The following is an 11,578-nucleotide window of genomic DNA, read 5'->3' as shown; positions in this document are numbered from 1 at the left end:
GATCAAGCCTACAAGCTTGGCATGTGACATGACCAGGAATTAAACCAATATCTCCTGGTTCATGGGTCAATGCTCAATCACTGAGTCACACCAGCCAGGCATACAATGTTTTGAATCTATTGTAACTTATCTAATAGGTGTTATGCTAATGTTTTATATATGATACATATTAATAGAATGTGAAATATCATAATATATAAAACTATATGTTATACATAAATAGATAATATATAATGGTATAACTATGTATCCTATATAATACATAGATAATATAAAAGTCGACCATCACACCCTTGCACAAGATGGCCGCCCCCATGTGGTCACAAGATGTCGAGCAGGGGAGGGCAGTTTGTGGTGACCAAGCCAGCAGGGAAGGACAGTTGGAGGGACCAGGCCTGCAGAGGAGGGCCATTGGGGGGAACAAGTCTTGCAGGGGAGGGCAGTTGGGAGTGACTGGGCTGGCAGGGGAGAGCAGTTGGGGGCAATCGGGCAGGGGAGCAGTTAGGCATCAATCAGCCTGGTGGGGGAATGGTTAGGGAGTTATTAAGCTTATATACAGAAGTGGTTAGGGACAATCAGGCAGGCAGGCAGGCAAGCTGTTTGGAGCCAGAAGTCCTAGATTATGAGAGGGATGTCTGACCTCTGGGATCAGGCCTAAACTAGCAGTTGGACATCCTGTGAGGGTTCTCAGATTGGAGAGGGTGTAGGCTGGGCTGAGGGACACCCTCCAGTGCACGAATTTCATGCACCAGGTCTCAAGTTATAGACTAATAAGAAAGGAAGGGTATGTGAGATCTGTATCTATATACACTGAGTGGCCAAAATATTATGATCTCTGAACACGTAATAATCTGGCCACTCAGTGTATATCCTATATAATAAAAGACTAATATGCAAATTGTCTCCTATACCAGGAGTTCAACCAGCAGGCAGGCCAGCCAACTTCCCATGTCCCCTCCCACCCTGGCCAGGCTGGCTAGACTCCACCTATGCACAAATTCATGCACTAGGCCTCTAATACACACACACACACACACACACACACACACACACACACACACACACTGAGTGACCAGATTATTATCACACACACACTGAGTGGCCAGATTATTATGTATTGAATCCTTGTTTGTGCCTTTAAGTACTTCAGGTGATTATATGAGGCTCACTCACGTTATCAAGGGTAATCACAGTTACTTAAAATCAACTAATTGTAGATATTAACCACATATATAAGACTTTCACAACACTTAGATCAGTGAGTTCTACAGCCTAACCAAGTTGACACATACAATTAATTATCACATAGAGAGAGACAACCCCCCCCCAAAAAAAAAACAAAAAACTGGAGGCCCGATGCACGAAAATTTGTGCAAGAATGGGCCTTTCTTCCCCTGGCTACTAGCATCACTTTTGCTCTGGCTGGAGCCACCTTTTCACCTTCCCAAGCTGCTCAGAGGCTGGAGTAGCTAGGGCATTGAAGAACACCTGTGTAGTCACCATGGAGATGACACAAGCACCCCTTCCCCGGCCACTCAGTGTCTGTGTATGCAAATTAATTTACCATCTTTGTTAGGTTAATTTGCATATTCACTCCTGATTGGCTGGTGGGTGTCATGAAGGTTCAGTCAATTTCCATTTTCCTCTTTTATTAGTGTAGATTACCGTACACTATCATAAGAACTGACAAGTAAGTCCTTAATCTTTAGGACAAGTAGAAAGGGAGAATTATGAGAAGACTTGAATTATTGCTGAAGATGTAATACTTTCTTTTCTTTCCAGTGAAACCTCAGTCCTGTTTTTAAGTCCTTCCAAAGCACTCAGTAAGACCCACCTAAAATATCTAGGGAATTTTTCCTTTTCAACTGGTTAAGAATTTACCAGCTGACTCTAAGGAATACCTTCATAGTAATATCTGCAAAATACCTTCATAGTAACATCTAGTTAGTGTTTGATTAATTGAAGACTATTGACCATTAATCAGTTTATTTAAAAAAATCAATTGACGAGATTGGGCACATTCAGTGTGGTATGGCCATAGACAAGAACCCAAGTCTTGGCCTAAATATATTATGGCTATAAATTATATAACCTGTATAATGTATATCCAATATCAACTGTTAGGAGTGTATCATAATGCAGAGCGACTTCATTGTAAGGCTAGTTGTACTCATTCCTAAATCATTATCAAAGTCCATTAAGCCAATTTTACCTAAATTATTCTCATAGTTTATAAACTGGCCCAGTTATATGAAAAGTAAGAACTATTATTCTAAGAGAAATAAGCCAGTCAGAGAAAGACAAATATCACATGATCTCAGTTATGAACAAAATAAACTGACGAACAAAGTAGATCCAGAGACATAGAAGCATGGAACAGAATTATGAACCTCAGAGGGGAGTGAAGGTGGGGGAGGGAATAGATTAACCAAAGAACTTGTATGCATATATTCATAATCCATGGGCACAGACAATAGTGAGGTGCAGGCCTGGGGTGGGGAGGAGGGCAATGAGGAGGGAAAGGGGGACATCTGTAATACTTTCAACAATAAAGATTTTTAAAATGAAATAAAAAATCCCCTCAGAAACAAAAGTGAGGACTAAGTAAAACAGATAACATTCCAAACAAAGTATTTTCAATAGTTCTTCATAATTCTTTATAAGAAGATTTGATATGGGTGAGATATATATTTATTGATACATAATTGGCTTGAATAAAAAAAATCTAATATTATATTATGATAATTATGCTTTCCAGCCATGGCAGACACAGAAGTATATTTTTGGCTTGAAAAAGTCTAAATAACATATACCCACTGCATATATTGTTATTGTTATAAACTTTATTATTGTTTAATTTTAGGACACTGTTTAAATTGACTTTTGTCAGATAGACTTACAGAAAGCAAAACTTTCATGCTTTCAGGTTTATCAAATTTTATGATGACTGACTTTAAAAAGGAGATAGCAGAGGGAAATGGAAGGAGGAAAAGATCATCCAAAGAATTTATATGCATATATGCAAAACCCTTGGACACAGATACTATTGGTTGAAGGCCTGGGGAGGGGACCAGGGTGGAGAGGAAGGGGGTCAATGGTAAAAAAGGGAACATCTGTAATATTTTGTGCAATAAACTAAAATAAAAACTGGAATAGCAGCAACAAAAATAATTCAGGAACCAAAAAGCTGTCCTAATGAAGCAGTATCATTGTGTTCAGACAGAAGATTATTTAGATTATGACTCTTAATGTGTGCTTGACATCTAAGAATATCTGGCATTTTCTTTGCAACTGGCTCAAGGAACAGTAATGGAAAATATGCCATCATGTTTATTTAGTGCTCTAGATTTTGAACTGTACTTATGTTTGAGTTCTTTCTGAATTCCTCAAATAATGACAAAAGGGAACACTTCCTAAATCCTATAGGATGTAACAGGGAGTGTAATACTGGCTCTAGTTTCTCTTCCAGTTTCAAAGTTTGAAAAATAGTTTCAGCTTCCCAAAGTGTTTTGATTCAACAAGACTCAGTCCCACTAGTGTTTATCAATAATCCCAGCTATACCATAAAAAAAGGCATGAGTCCTGACATAAATGACTTGGATTTCAGTTTCGCTATTTATAAAATAAAAATGATACCTGCACTCATGGGACAATTTTGAAGGTGAAAGTGAATCACAGAAAACTTTGAAAAGTAAAATTGCTATACAAATAATGCTACTGAAAATACCTGACATCATTATCATCTAAGACCATACTTAACAATTCTAACCCAATAGGTTGAAAATAAGCATTTGTTTTGGGATGGAGGATTATATGAGTAATTAATCATTCAACCAATATTATCAGCCCATAATATACTAGAATGTGTACTAGGCACTAAATATACAGTAAAAAATTAGACTAGTACCAGTTTTATGACCTTGGGTAAATCATATACACTCATTTAAACTGTTGTTCTCATTTGTACAATGCAAATAATAATTCCTATCTTACAATGAGTTTGTTAAGAATTAAATGGTATAATTCATGTGAAAGTGCCTGATAAATGTTTTAAAAACATTGTTAATTCATTATGCCCATTGATGTTATCTTCCTAAGGTATAAGATTGGCTATGTGATTTTCCTTTCTCAAAAACCTTCAGAGCCTCTCCATTGTTTAAAATATAAAGTTTAAACACCTTAGTAGGCATTTAACATTCCTTGCTATTTATTAATACAACAATCAAATTTTTAGTACTGCCTTCTACCAGAAAATTCTCAATTAAAATCCTTTCTTTGTAAAAGTATCCCTGAGCCCCTGATTTTTTATTTTTATTTTTCCATATACCTTTAGATATATTATCGATACCTTTTATTTTACAATTACAGTTTGTTGAAGAAATAACTTGTGCTGTGATTCAAAATTAAATTTATTAATTTATTTATACATTTATTCAGTACATTTAGTGAGCTCTTTTAGACACATAGAGTTGTGATACATATTATTATAGATATTGAGTTAAATTTTGTATTTTGAAGGATTTGCAGATGCACAAATATAGTACAAAAGTATTGTGTATTAATTAAGCTTCAACTTAGAGGTAGTGATGCAACCTTGTTCCTGTCCAATTCAGAATTGTCAATAACATGAATAAGTACAATAGGCAGACTTGATACATTTTTATTGGTAGAATTAGACAATGCATTGAATTTGAAGATCAAAGTATAAAAGTTAAGTTGAAATTATGGACTCAAAATATTCAGATGTAAGTTTTATTTTTAATTTTTTTGAGGAGACTCCATACTGTTTTCCACAGTGGCTGTACCAGTCTGCATTCCCACCATCAGTGCACGAGGGTTCCCTTTTTTCCACATCCTCTCCAGCACTTTTCATTTGTTGATTTGTTGATGATAGCCACTTCTAGGAATATATCACATAAAGACAGAAACACCAATCAGAAATGATATATGCACTCGTTTGTTCATAGAAGCACAATTTACAACAGCTAATATTTGAAAACAGCCTAAGTGTCCATCAGCAGATGAGTGGATTAGAAAACTGTGGTGCATCTACACAATGGAATACTATGCTGTGGTAATAATAATAATAATAATAATAATAATAATAATAAGGATTTCTTACCATTTGCAACAGCATGGATGGACCTGGAGAACATTATGCTAAGCAAAATAAGCCAGTTAGAGAAAGATAAATGCCACAGGATCTCACTCATTTGTGGCATATAATGAACAACATAAACTGATGAACAAAAATAGATCCAGAGATAGAGAAACATCAATCAGACTGTCAACCTTCAGCAAGACAGGATAGGGTTGGGGGTGGGTGGGTAAGAGATCAACCAAAGGACTTGTATGTATGCATATAAGCATAACCAATGGACACAGACACTAAGAGGGGGAAAGCATGTGCCTGGGGGTTCAGGGACGCTGGGGGGAGGAGGTCAATAGGGAGGAAAGGAGACATATGTTCTACTATTTGTAATACTTTAACAATAAAAAATATTCAAATGAAATTCAACAAATATTATATTATATAAAAATGTATAATTTTGCCTGTCTGGCATGTCTCAGTGGTTGAGTGTCTACCTATGAACCAGGAGGTCACAGTTCAATTCCCAATTGAGGCACATGCCAGGGTTAACTGCTCAATTCCCAGTGGAGGGTGTGAGGGAGGCAGCTGATCAAATTATTCTCTCTCATCATTAATGTTTCTATCTCTCCTTCTCCTTTCCTCTCTGAAAAAAAAAAATTAAATGGACATTTCAGTTAAAATATTCAATTGTGTACATAAAGGATGGGGCATGCATACTCTAACAGTAAATTGTGTTTAAAATAACTTGGTAAGTTTATTGACTGCAAAAATGTGCTATCAGGTGTTCAACCTGAAATGGCAGAAGCCTAGGCAGGTATAGTCCTGATTTTAAGCTCAGTATGAACCAAGTATTACCTGAACTGCTGAAGGGCAGAGACCATGTCTTTCTATTTACTTAGTGTGTAAAACAGGACTGTCATATAGTAAGTGCTCAGTGGATATAATTTGAATAGATAATGATAAATGATAAGCAAATTATGCCATTTATTGAGCACTAAGCTACTTTTTATTAATGGCTAGGCATTATGAAAGATGTTATACATATATTAATTCTAATTAATCTTCATAGCCATGTAGTAGAATAGATGCTATCATAATCCTCATTTTACATAAGATAAACTTAGGCACAAGGAAATTAAATAACTTGTTCAAGGTCATATAGCTAATTGGTGGTGGTTGAGTTTTATTCCCAAGTATGTCTTACTCCAAAGCCTATAATGTCTGCTGTCTGAAAATGCTTATTTTCTCCACATTTTTATCTTTGTGTTAAAGAAATAAACAATTAATTCAGGAAAATGCATTTTATAACCAGAAAGAGGGATGCCTGATAAGCAGTCTAGTAAACTGGTAGAGGTTTTCAAGTCTATCCATTGAGTAGATAAGGCGTTCCAAACAATGTGTTCTCCTCTATCCCTACTACATTAAACATGTCTAACTTTTGTATCTCTATGAAAATCTGAAGAGCACAAAACATTATTATTTTTTAGAAACCAACCAGTTTATTATTTTGCAGTAAGATGCATGTATAACTTTTACCATGCAGACTGAAATACCTATGTCAGCATGAACAGTGCATTTCCTACCTAGAGGCAATTACATGGAAAACGAGGTTATTATCAGGTTATTTGGCAAGAATGGAATCCAAGAAAGGGGAGGTTAATTTCAGGACCTATATCTCATCCATGAAACTGGAGCACACCTTCCCATCACAGGGACAGGTAAGCCTCCAGTCTTTTGACTCTTCCTTCTCCACTGTGCTCTGGCTGAGCACTGGCAGTATGTCTTGCAGCTTTACCATCAGCCAGCTTAGTCTAACATAGCTCTGATCACTGGTTTTTATTGTTCCCTCCACTGTTACTGACAGTTAAGGTTATGAAAGGGCACATCACTTGCTCCCACGTAGCAATTACAAGACACATTAATCCTATTAGGATGCTCTCCTAAACCCATTCTATTCAGGTTTTACCAGATAATATACTTTGTAAAGGTTCTTCCCATTTTCATTACCACATATATAGGTGACCTATACATTTACCTAATATAATTTAATTTCTACTGAGGATTGAGGTTATTTTTCTTCTTTCACTTTTTTGATCAATGATTCCCAACCACACAGGAATTATTGAAACTAATTTTGTGGCACGACTGCTACCAAGATAGACATATCAAGTAATATGTACTTTCCAGATTAAATTAATGTTATTTTGTTCTCTAAAATATAAAAAAAAAATCAGATGATGCAGTTTTCAATTTAGTGCTCAACACTGTTTAAGGGTCAGTCATCAAAACAAGTCTTTGAAAAATAGAAAAGTTTATGTTTTCAAATTAAAATACAGGCATTGCAAATATTCTGTAATAATGATAAAATTACAGAAAACAAAGTATTCAGATTGACTCCACAGCATTCACACCACACCATAATTTTGCCTGTAACAAAACACCTAATTTTATCTCCCAAAGTAGCTACATCAATGCTGGCTAAAACTTCAGTCTTAGACCGCATGAATGAGGAAGAACTACATAGTGCATGCTTAACAGACATATACATTAATCATTCTCAACTGCCCCTCACCAGGGCTAAGTGATAGGAGGGATGAAATGTGGACATGTACACTCACATAGGCAGAATTCTCCAATTATAAAAATTCACACATGTAACCTTTACTATGTCTTGGCCAATAGTTTTTATCTATGGGAACACACATCTTAAAATCACAACAAAAATCAATAGGAAATGATTCAATAGAAAATATACAGATTTCTCAGCATGAGAACTTCTACAGAACAGGAAGAAGGAAATGACAACTAAAACTAATTTTTATTTAAAAAGTACACTCCCCTTACCTTGTCCTTGCTACTCAACATTCACAAACAAGTCTGTACAAAACTACAGTACAAACACAGAAAAGGACCAGAGAGGATGTTCTGATACAGTGTCTTCGGACCTATTCTAGCCTGCTGTCCTTACCAATATCTCCCCCATAATAGAGCTGAGAGCTCCTAGGTCCACTGGGGAAAGTAATCTTGGATCATCACCCCTGCTTTGCTAGGATCACCCCAGGTCACTCTCTGTCAAACTTAATTGAATTAACCTGGACAGAGATGGAGCCTACCCTGTAACTGCCCCGCTTCTTCTTGGTCTTCTCATGCTGGAAGGATTTGCCTTTGGTGAACTTCAGGACCTGATTGGTTTATTCCCTCCAGTCTCTGGCTGCACCTTGCTTGGCTTCAAATGAGTTGTCTGCCACTGGAGCATCCACCTCAACTTCCTCCTCCCTGATCCTTCAGAATGGGGATGACGCCCTTTTTTTCTGCCTGGCTTAGAAACTGCTACTGCTGTTTCTGTTTCTATTTGCTTTTCCATTCTGGGCAGTTGGTGTAGCAGTGCCATTGGTTTTGAGGGCTTGTGGTCTAGGAGTACTTTTGCCCTTGGTGATCCTCCTCCTCCTCCTCTTCCTCCTCATTGGAGTCATCTGAAGAACTGCTGTTGCTCTTGGCCTTTACTGTCTTTGTGGAGGCTGGCTTGGAAGGGGGTACAGTTCCTGCTGTCTTCTGTGGCTTCTTTTTTATCTGGGGGTTTAGATGCTTTCTATTCTTCCTCTTCCTCACTGCTAGAGCTGTCTGACTCAGAGCTGCTATCCTCACCACCCTGAGAGGCTTGTTTGGCAGGCAAAAATAGCACTGCTTTGGCTATAATCTTGGCCTCAGGGGTGATCACTGTCTTCTTCACCTTCCCCCCATCCTCCTCCTCACTAGAACTGCTCTCCTCCTCACTGCTCCCTTTCTGGTAAGAGGCTTCTGGCCACTGCCTGCAGGCTGCTTGAGAGCTGTGGCTGTCTTAGCTGCAGGCTGCTAGGGAGTGGTAGCTGGCCTACTTGAGGGATTTTTGGTGGCACTGGCTGGCTTGGCAGGAGCTTCTTCCTCAGAACTGTCAGTGTCTGAGCTGTCTGAGGAGCTCTCTGCTGGCTTCTTTGCTGGAGCTGGTTTAGTGGTTGCTTTAGAGATGCATGGCTTAGCTGGTGGCTTATTTTCTTCTTCAGAGCTTGAATCAGATTCATCACTGCTGTTGTCACTGCTCTCTTCAGGCTGTTTCTTCTCTGCAACTTTCTTTGGAGCCTGGGTTCTCAGGGATTTTTTGGGTGAGGGAGAAGAAGGCGGGGGGGACTGAACTATATGGATGTTTTTGTTTTGTTTTTTCCCCATGGGCTTTTTCTGCTCCTCTTCCTCCTCCTCACTCAAGAAGTCCTCACTGCTGGAACTCTTTTGGGTAGAAGTGGCTCCTTTCACTGGAGCCTTGGCTGCTACTTGCTTTTTAGGTACAGTATTCTTAGAGATGGCTGCTGCCTTCTCTTCCTCTAAGTCATCACTGCTGCTGCTGCTGCTGCTGCTTCTGCTACTGCTAACTGCTTTGCCTTTAGCTACTTTAGGTGCTGCTCGAGTGGGTGTTCCTGTTTTGGCTGGGGCTGTAGCCTGAGTTTTAGCTGCCATGGGTGTTGCCTTTGGCTTCTGGTATCTCATCCTCTGAGCTTGAGTCAGAATCAGAATCAGAGCTCTCGGCCTTCTTAAGAGGAGTTTCGACCGCCTTGGTTGGGGCTTAACTCCTTCTGGACAGGCTTTTTCTTTTTGTCCTCCTCATCACTGATTCTTCACTGCTGCTGCTTTCTGATGCATTGGCTGAAGACTTTCCAGGATGCCAAGGTAGACTGGCATGCTTGGCAGATACAACAACTTTCTTAGCTGGAGGCCCTTGGGCTTTCTTCTCCTCACTGCTGTCTTCGCTGCTATCACTGGATGAAGTCTTCTTTTTAGCCTTCTCAGTCGCTGGTCCATTTGCTTGTAATTTCCGCTTTGGAGCCTTAGTGGATCTACTGAGCCAGAAGCTATAGATATCCAAGAGGAAAGAGGCATCGGCATCCTGCTGGGTAGCAACTGTTGCCTTGCGAAATTCTTGGTCACCTCTGAGAGTTGGTTATCTCTCAGAAAGCCAAGCACCAGGGGATACAGGTCTCTGGGAACCATGCGGAGTAAGCGAGAGTCCATCATCCTCTGGGCAATACAAGCACAAAATATTATAATGTAGTTTGTGAAAAGACTTAAATAGGAACTAAAATAAAATAAAAATAGGACAATAGGCAAAGGAAAGATCAAGGACGTATTAAATATTAATATTTTTTGTAAGAGCCGAAACTGGTTTGGCTCAATGGATAGAGCGTCAGCTTGGGGACCGAAAGGTCCCTGGTTTGATTCCTGTCAAGGGCATGTACCTTGGTTGTGGGCCTATCCCCAGTAGGAGGTGTGCAAAAGGCAGCTGATCCATGACTCTCTCTTATCGATGTTTCTAACTCTCTATCTCTCTCCCTCCCTTTCTGTACAAAATCAATAAAATATATATATTTTAATTTTTTTTGCAAGAAATGAGGCTTGAATTTGAGTTATAAGTGAAGGCAAGGTACAGTGAGTATAATGTGAACAAATACACATAGGCAGGGCTTAAAGAAGGGCTTCTATTTGATCAGAGTTTTGAATGCTCTAGTGAAGTACAAATATTACGTTTATTTATTAAGCAATTCTTTGTCTCCAATGGCCTCTAATGGTCCTAGACGGAAACCTATGGCAGATATTTGAGCCATCATTCTAAGTTTCCAATATTTTTATGCTGAGCTTTTTAAAACATTTTAGCTTATCAGCAGACACTAAACTTCCTTTTAGATAAGGAATTGTGTTGGAGAATACCAAAGCTCATAAGAGAAAAAAATAATTGTGTGTGTGTGTGTGTGTGTGTGTGTGTGTGTGTGTATTACATGAGAGAACCATAGAATTTTTATTTTTATTTTTGCTCCAATTGGGGAGGAAGAGAGATTAGAAAAAGGGAAAGAGGAAAGAGGGTGTGGGGAGAAAATCAGAGAAGTTAGAGAAGCATCAATGAAACGTTATTGGTGGTGGGTGCAGGAGTGGATAGTATAATTGAGAAAGTAGAATCCTAGGAATCTGTAGAAGCCAAGAGATTGAAGGACACATAGGAATTACAAGAGTATGGTCGTTGGTCACAGAATAGAGGAACACATGACAATATAACATAGATCTCAAGAATTGAGGAAATATCAACTGAAATGTGACCTATTTCTAAATTTCTGGCATTTAAGATTGAGCATTCAGTATCAAAATGTGTACACTCAACTTCTTTGTCTTTATGTAGATATGTGGAAATTATTGTGTTTCTAGAATTGGATTTTTGAGGATACATTTCCAATTCACTATACAACTTGTCAAATAACACTTATTGTGGGATGCCTATTTCATACTAATCATACAAAAGTAAGATTTTGTGTTTCAGGGGACAGTGAATTATTACAATACTTATAAATATTCTGATGTATAAAAATGCTGACTATAGTCTATTGAATTATTTTATTTCATATTTTCCCCTTGGTAACAAAATGCTATTTATTAAAATAAATTATTTTGAGATAAAGAGAGCATTTGTTT

At 38.2% G+C, this 11,578-nt stretch overlaps 1 pseudogene; it reads right to left on the bottom strand.

Moving 5' to 3' along the window:
- Positions 1–7,993: 7,993 nt before the first annotated feature.
- Positions 7,994–10,135, bottom strand: LOC118722129 (annotated as a pseudogene).
- Positions 10,136–11,578: the final 1,443 nt, after the last annotated feature.

The sequence above is a fragment of the Pipistrellus kuhlii genome, unplaced genomic scaffold (assembly GCF_014108245.1).
Source record: "Pipistrellus kuhlii isolate mPipKuh1 unplaced genomic scaffold, mPipKuh1.p scaffold_m20_p_19, whole genome shotgun sequence".
Classification (NCBI taxonomy): domain Eukaryota; kingdom Metazoa; phylum Chordata; class Mammalia; order Chiroptera; family Vespertilionidae; genus Pipistrellus; species Pipistrellus kuhlii.
Note: the sequence above shows the minus strand (reverse complement) of the source record. Positions and strands in the feature narration are given on the sequence as shown.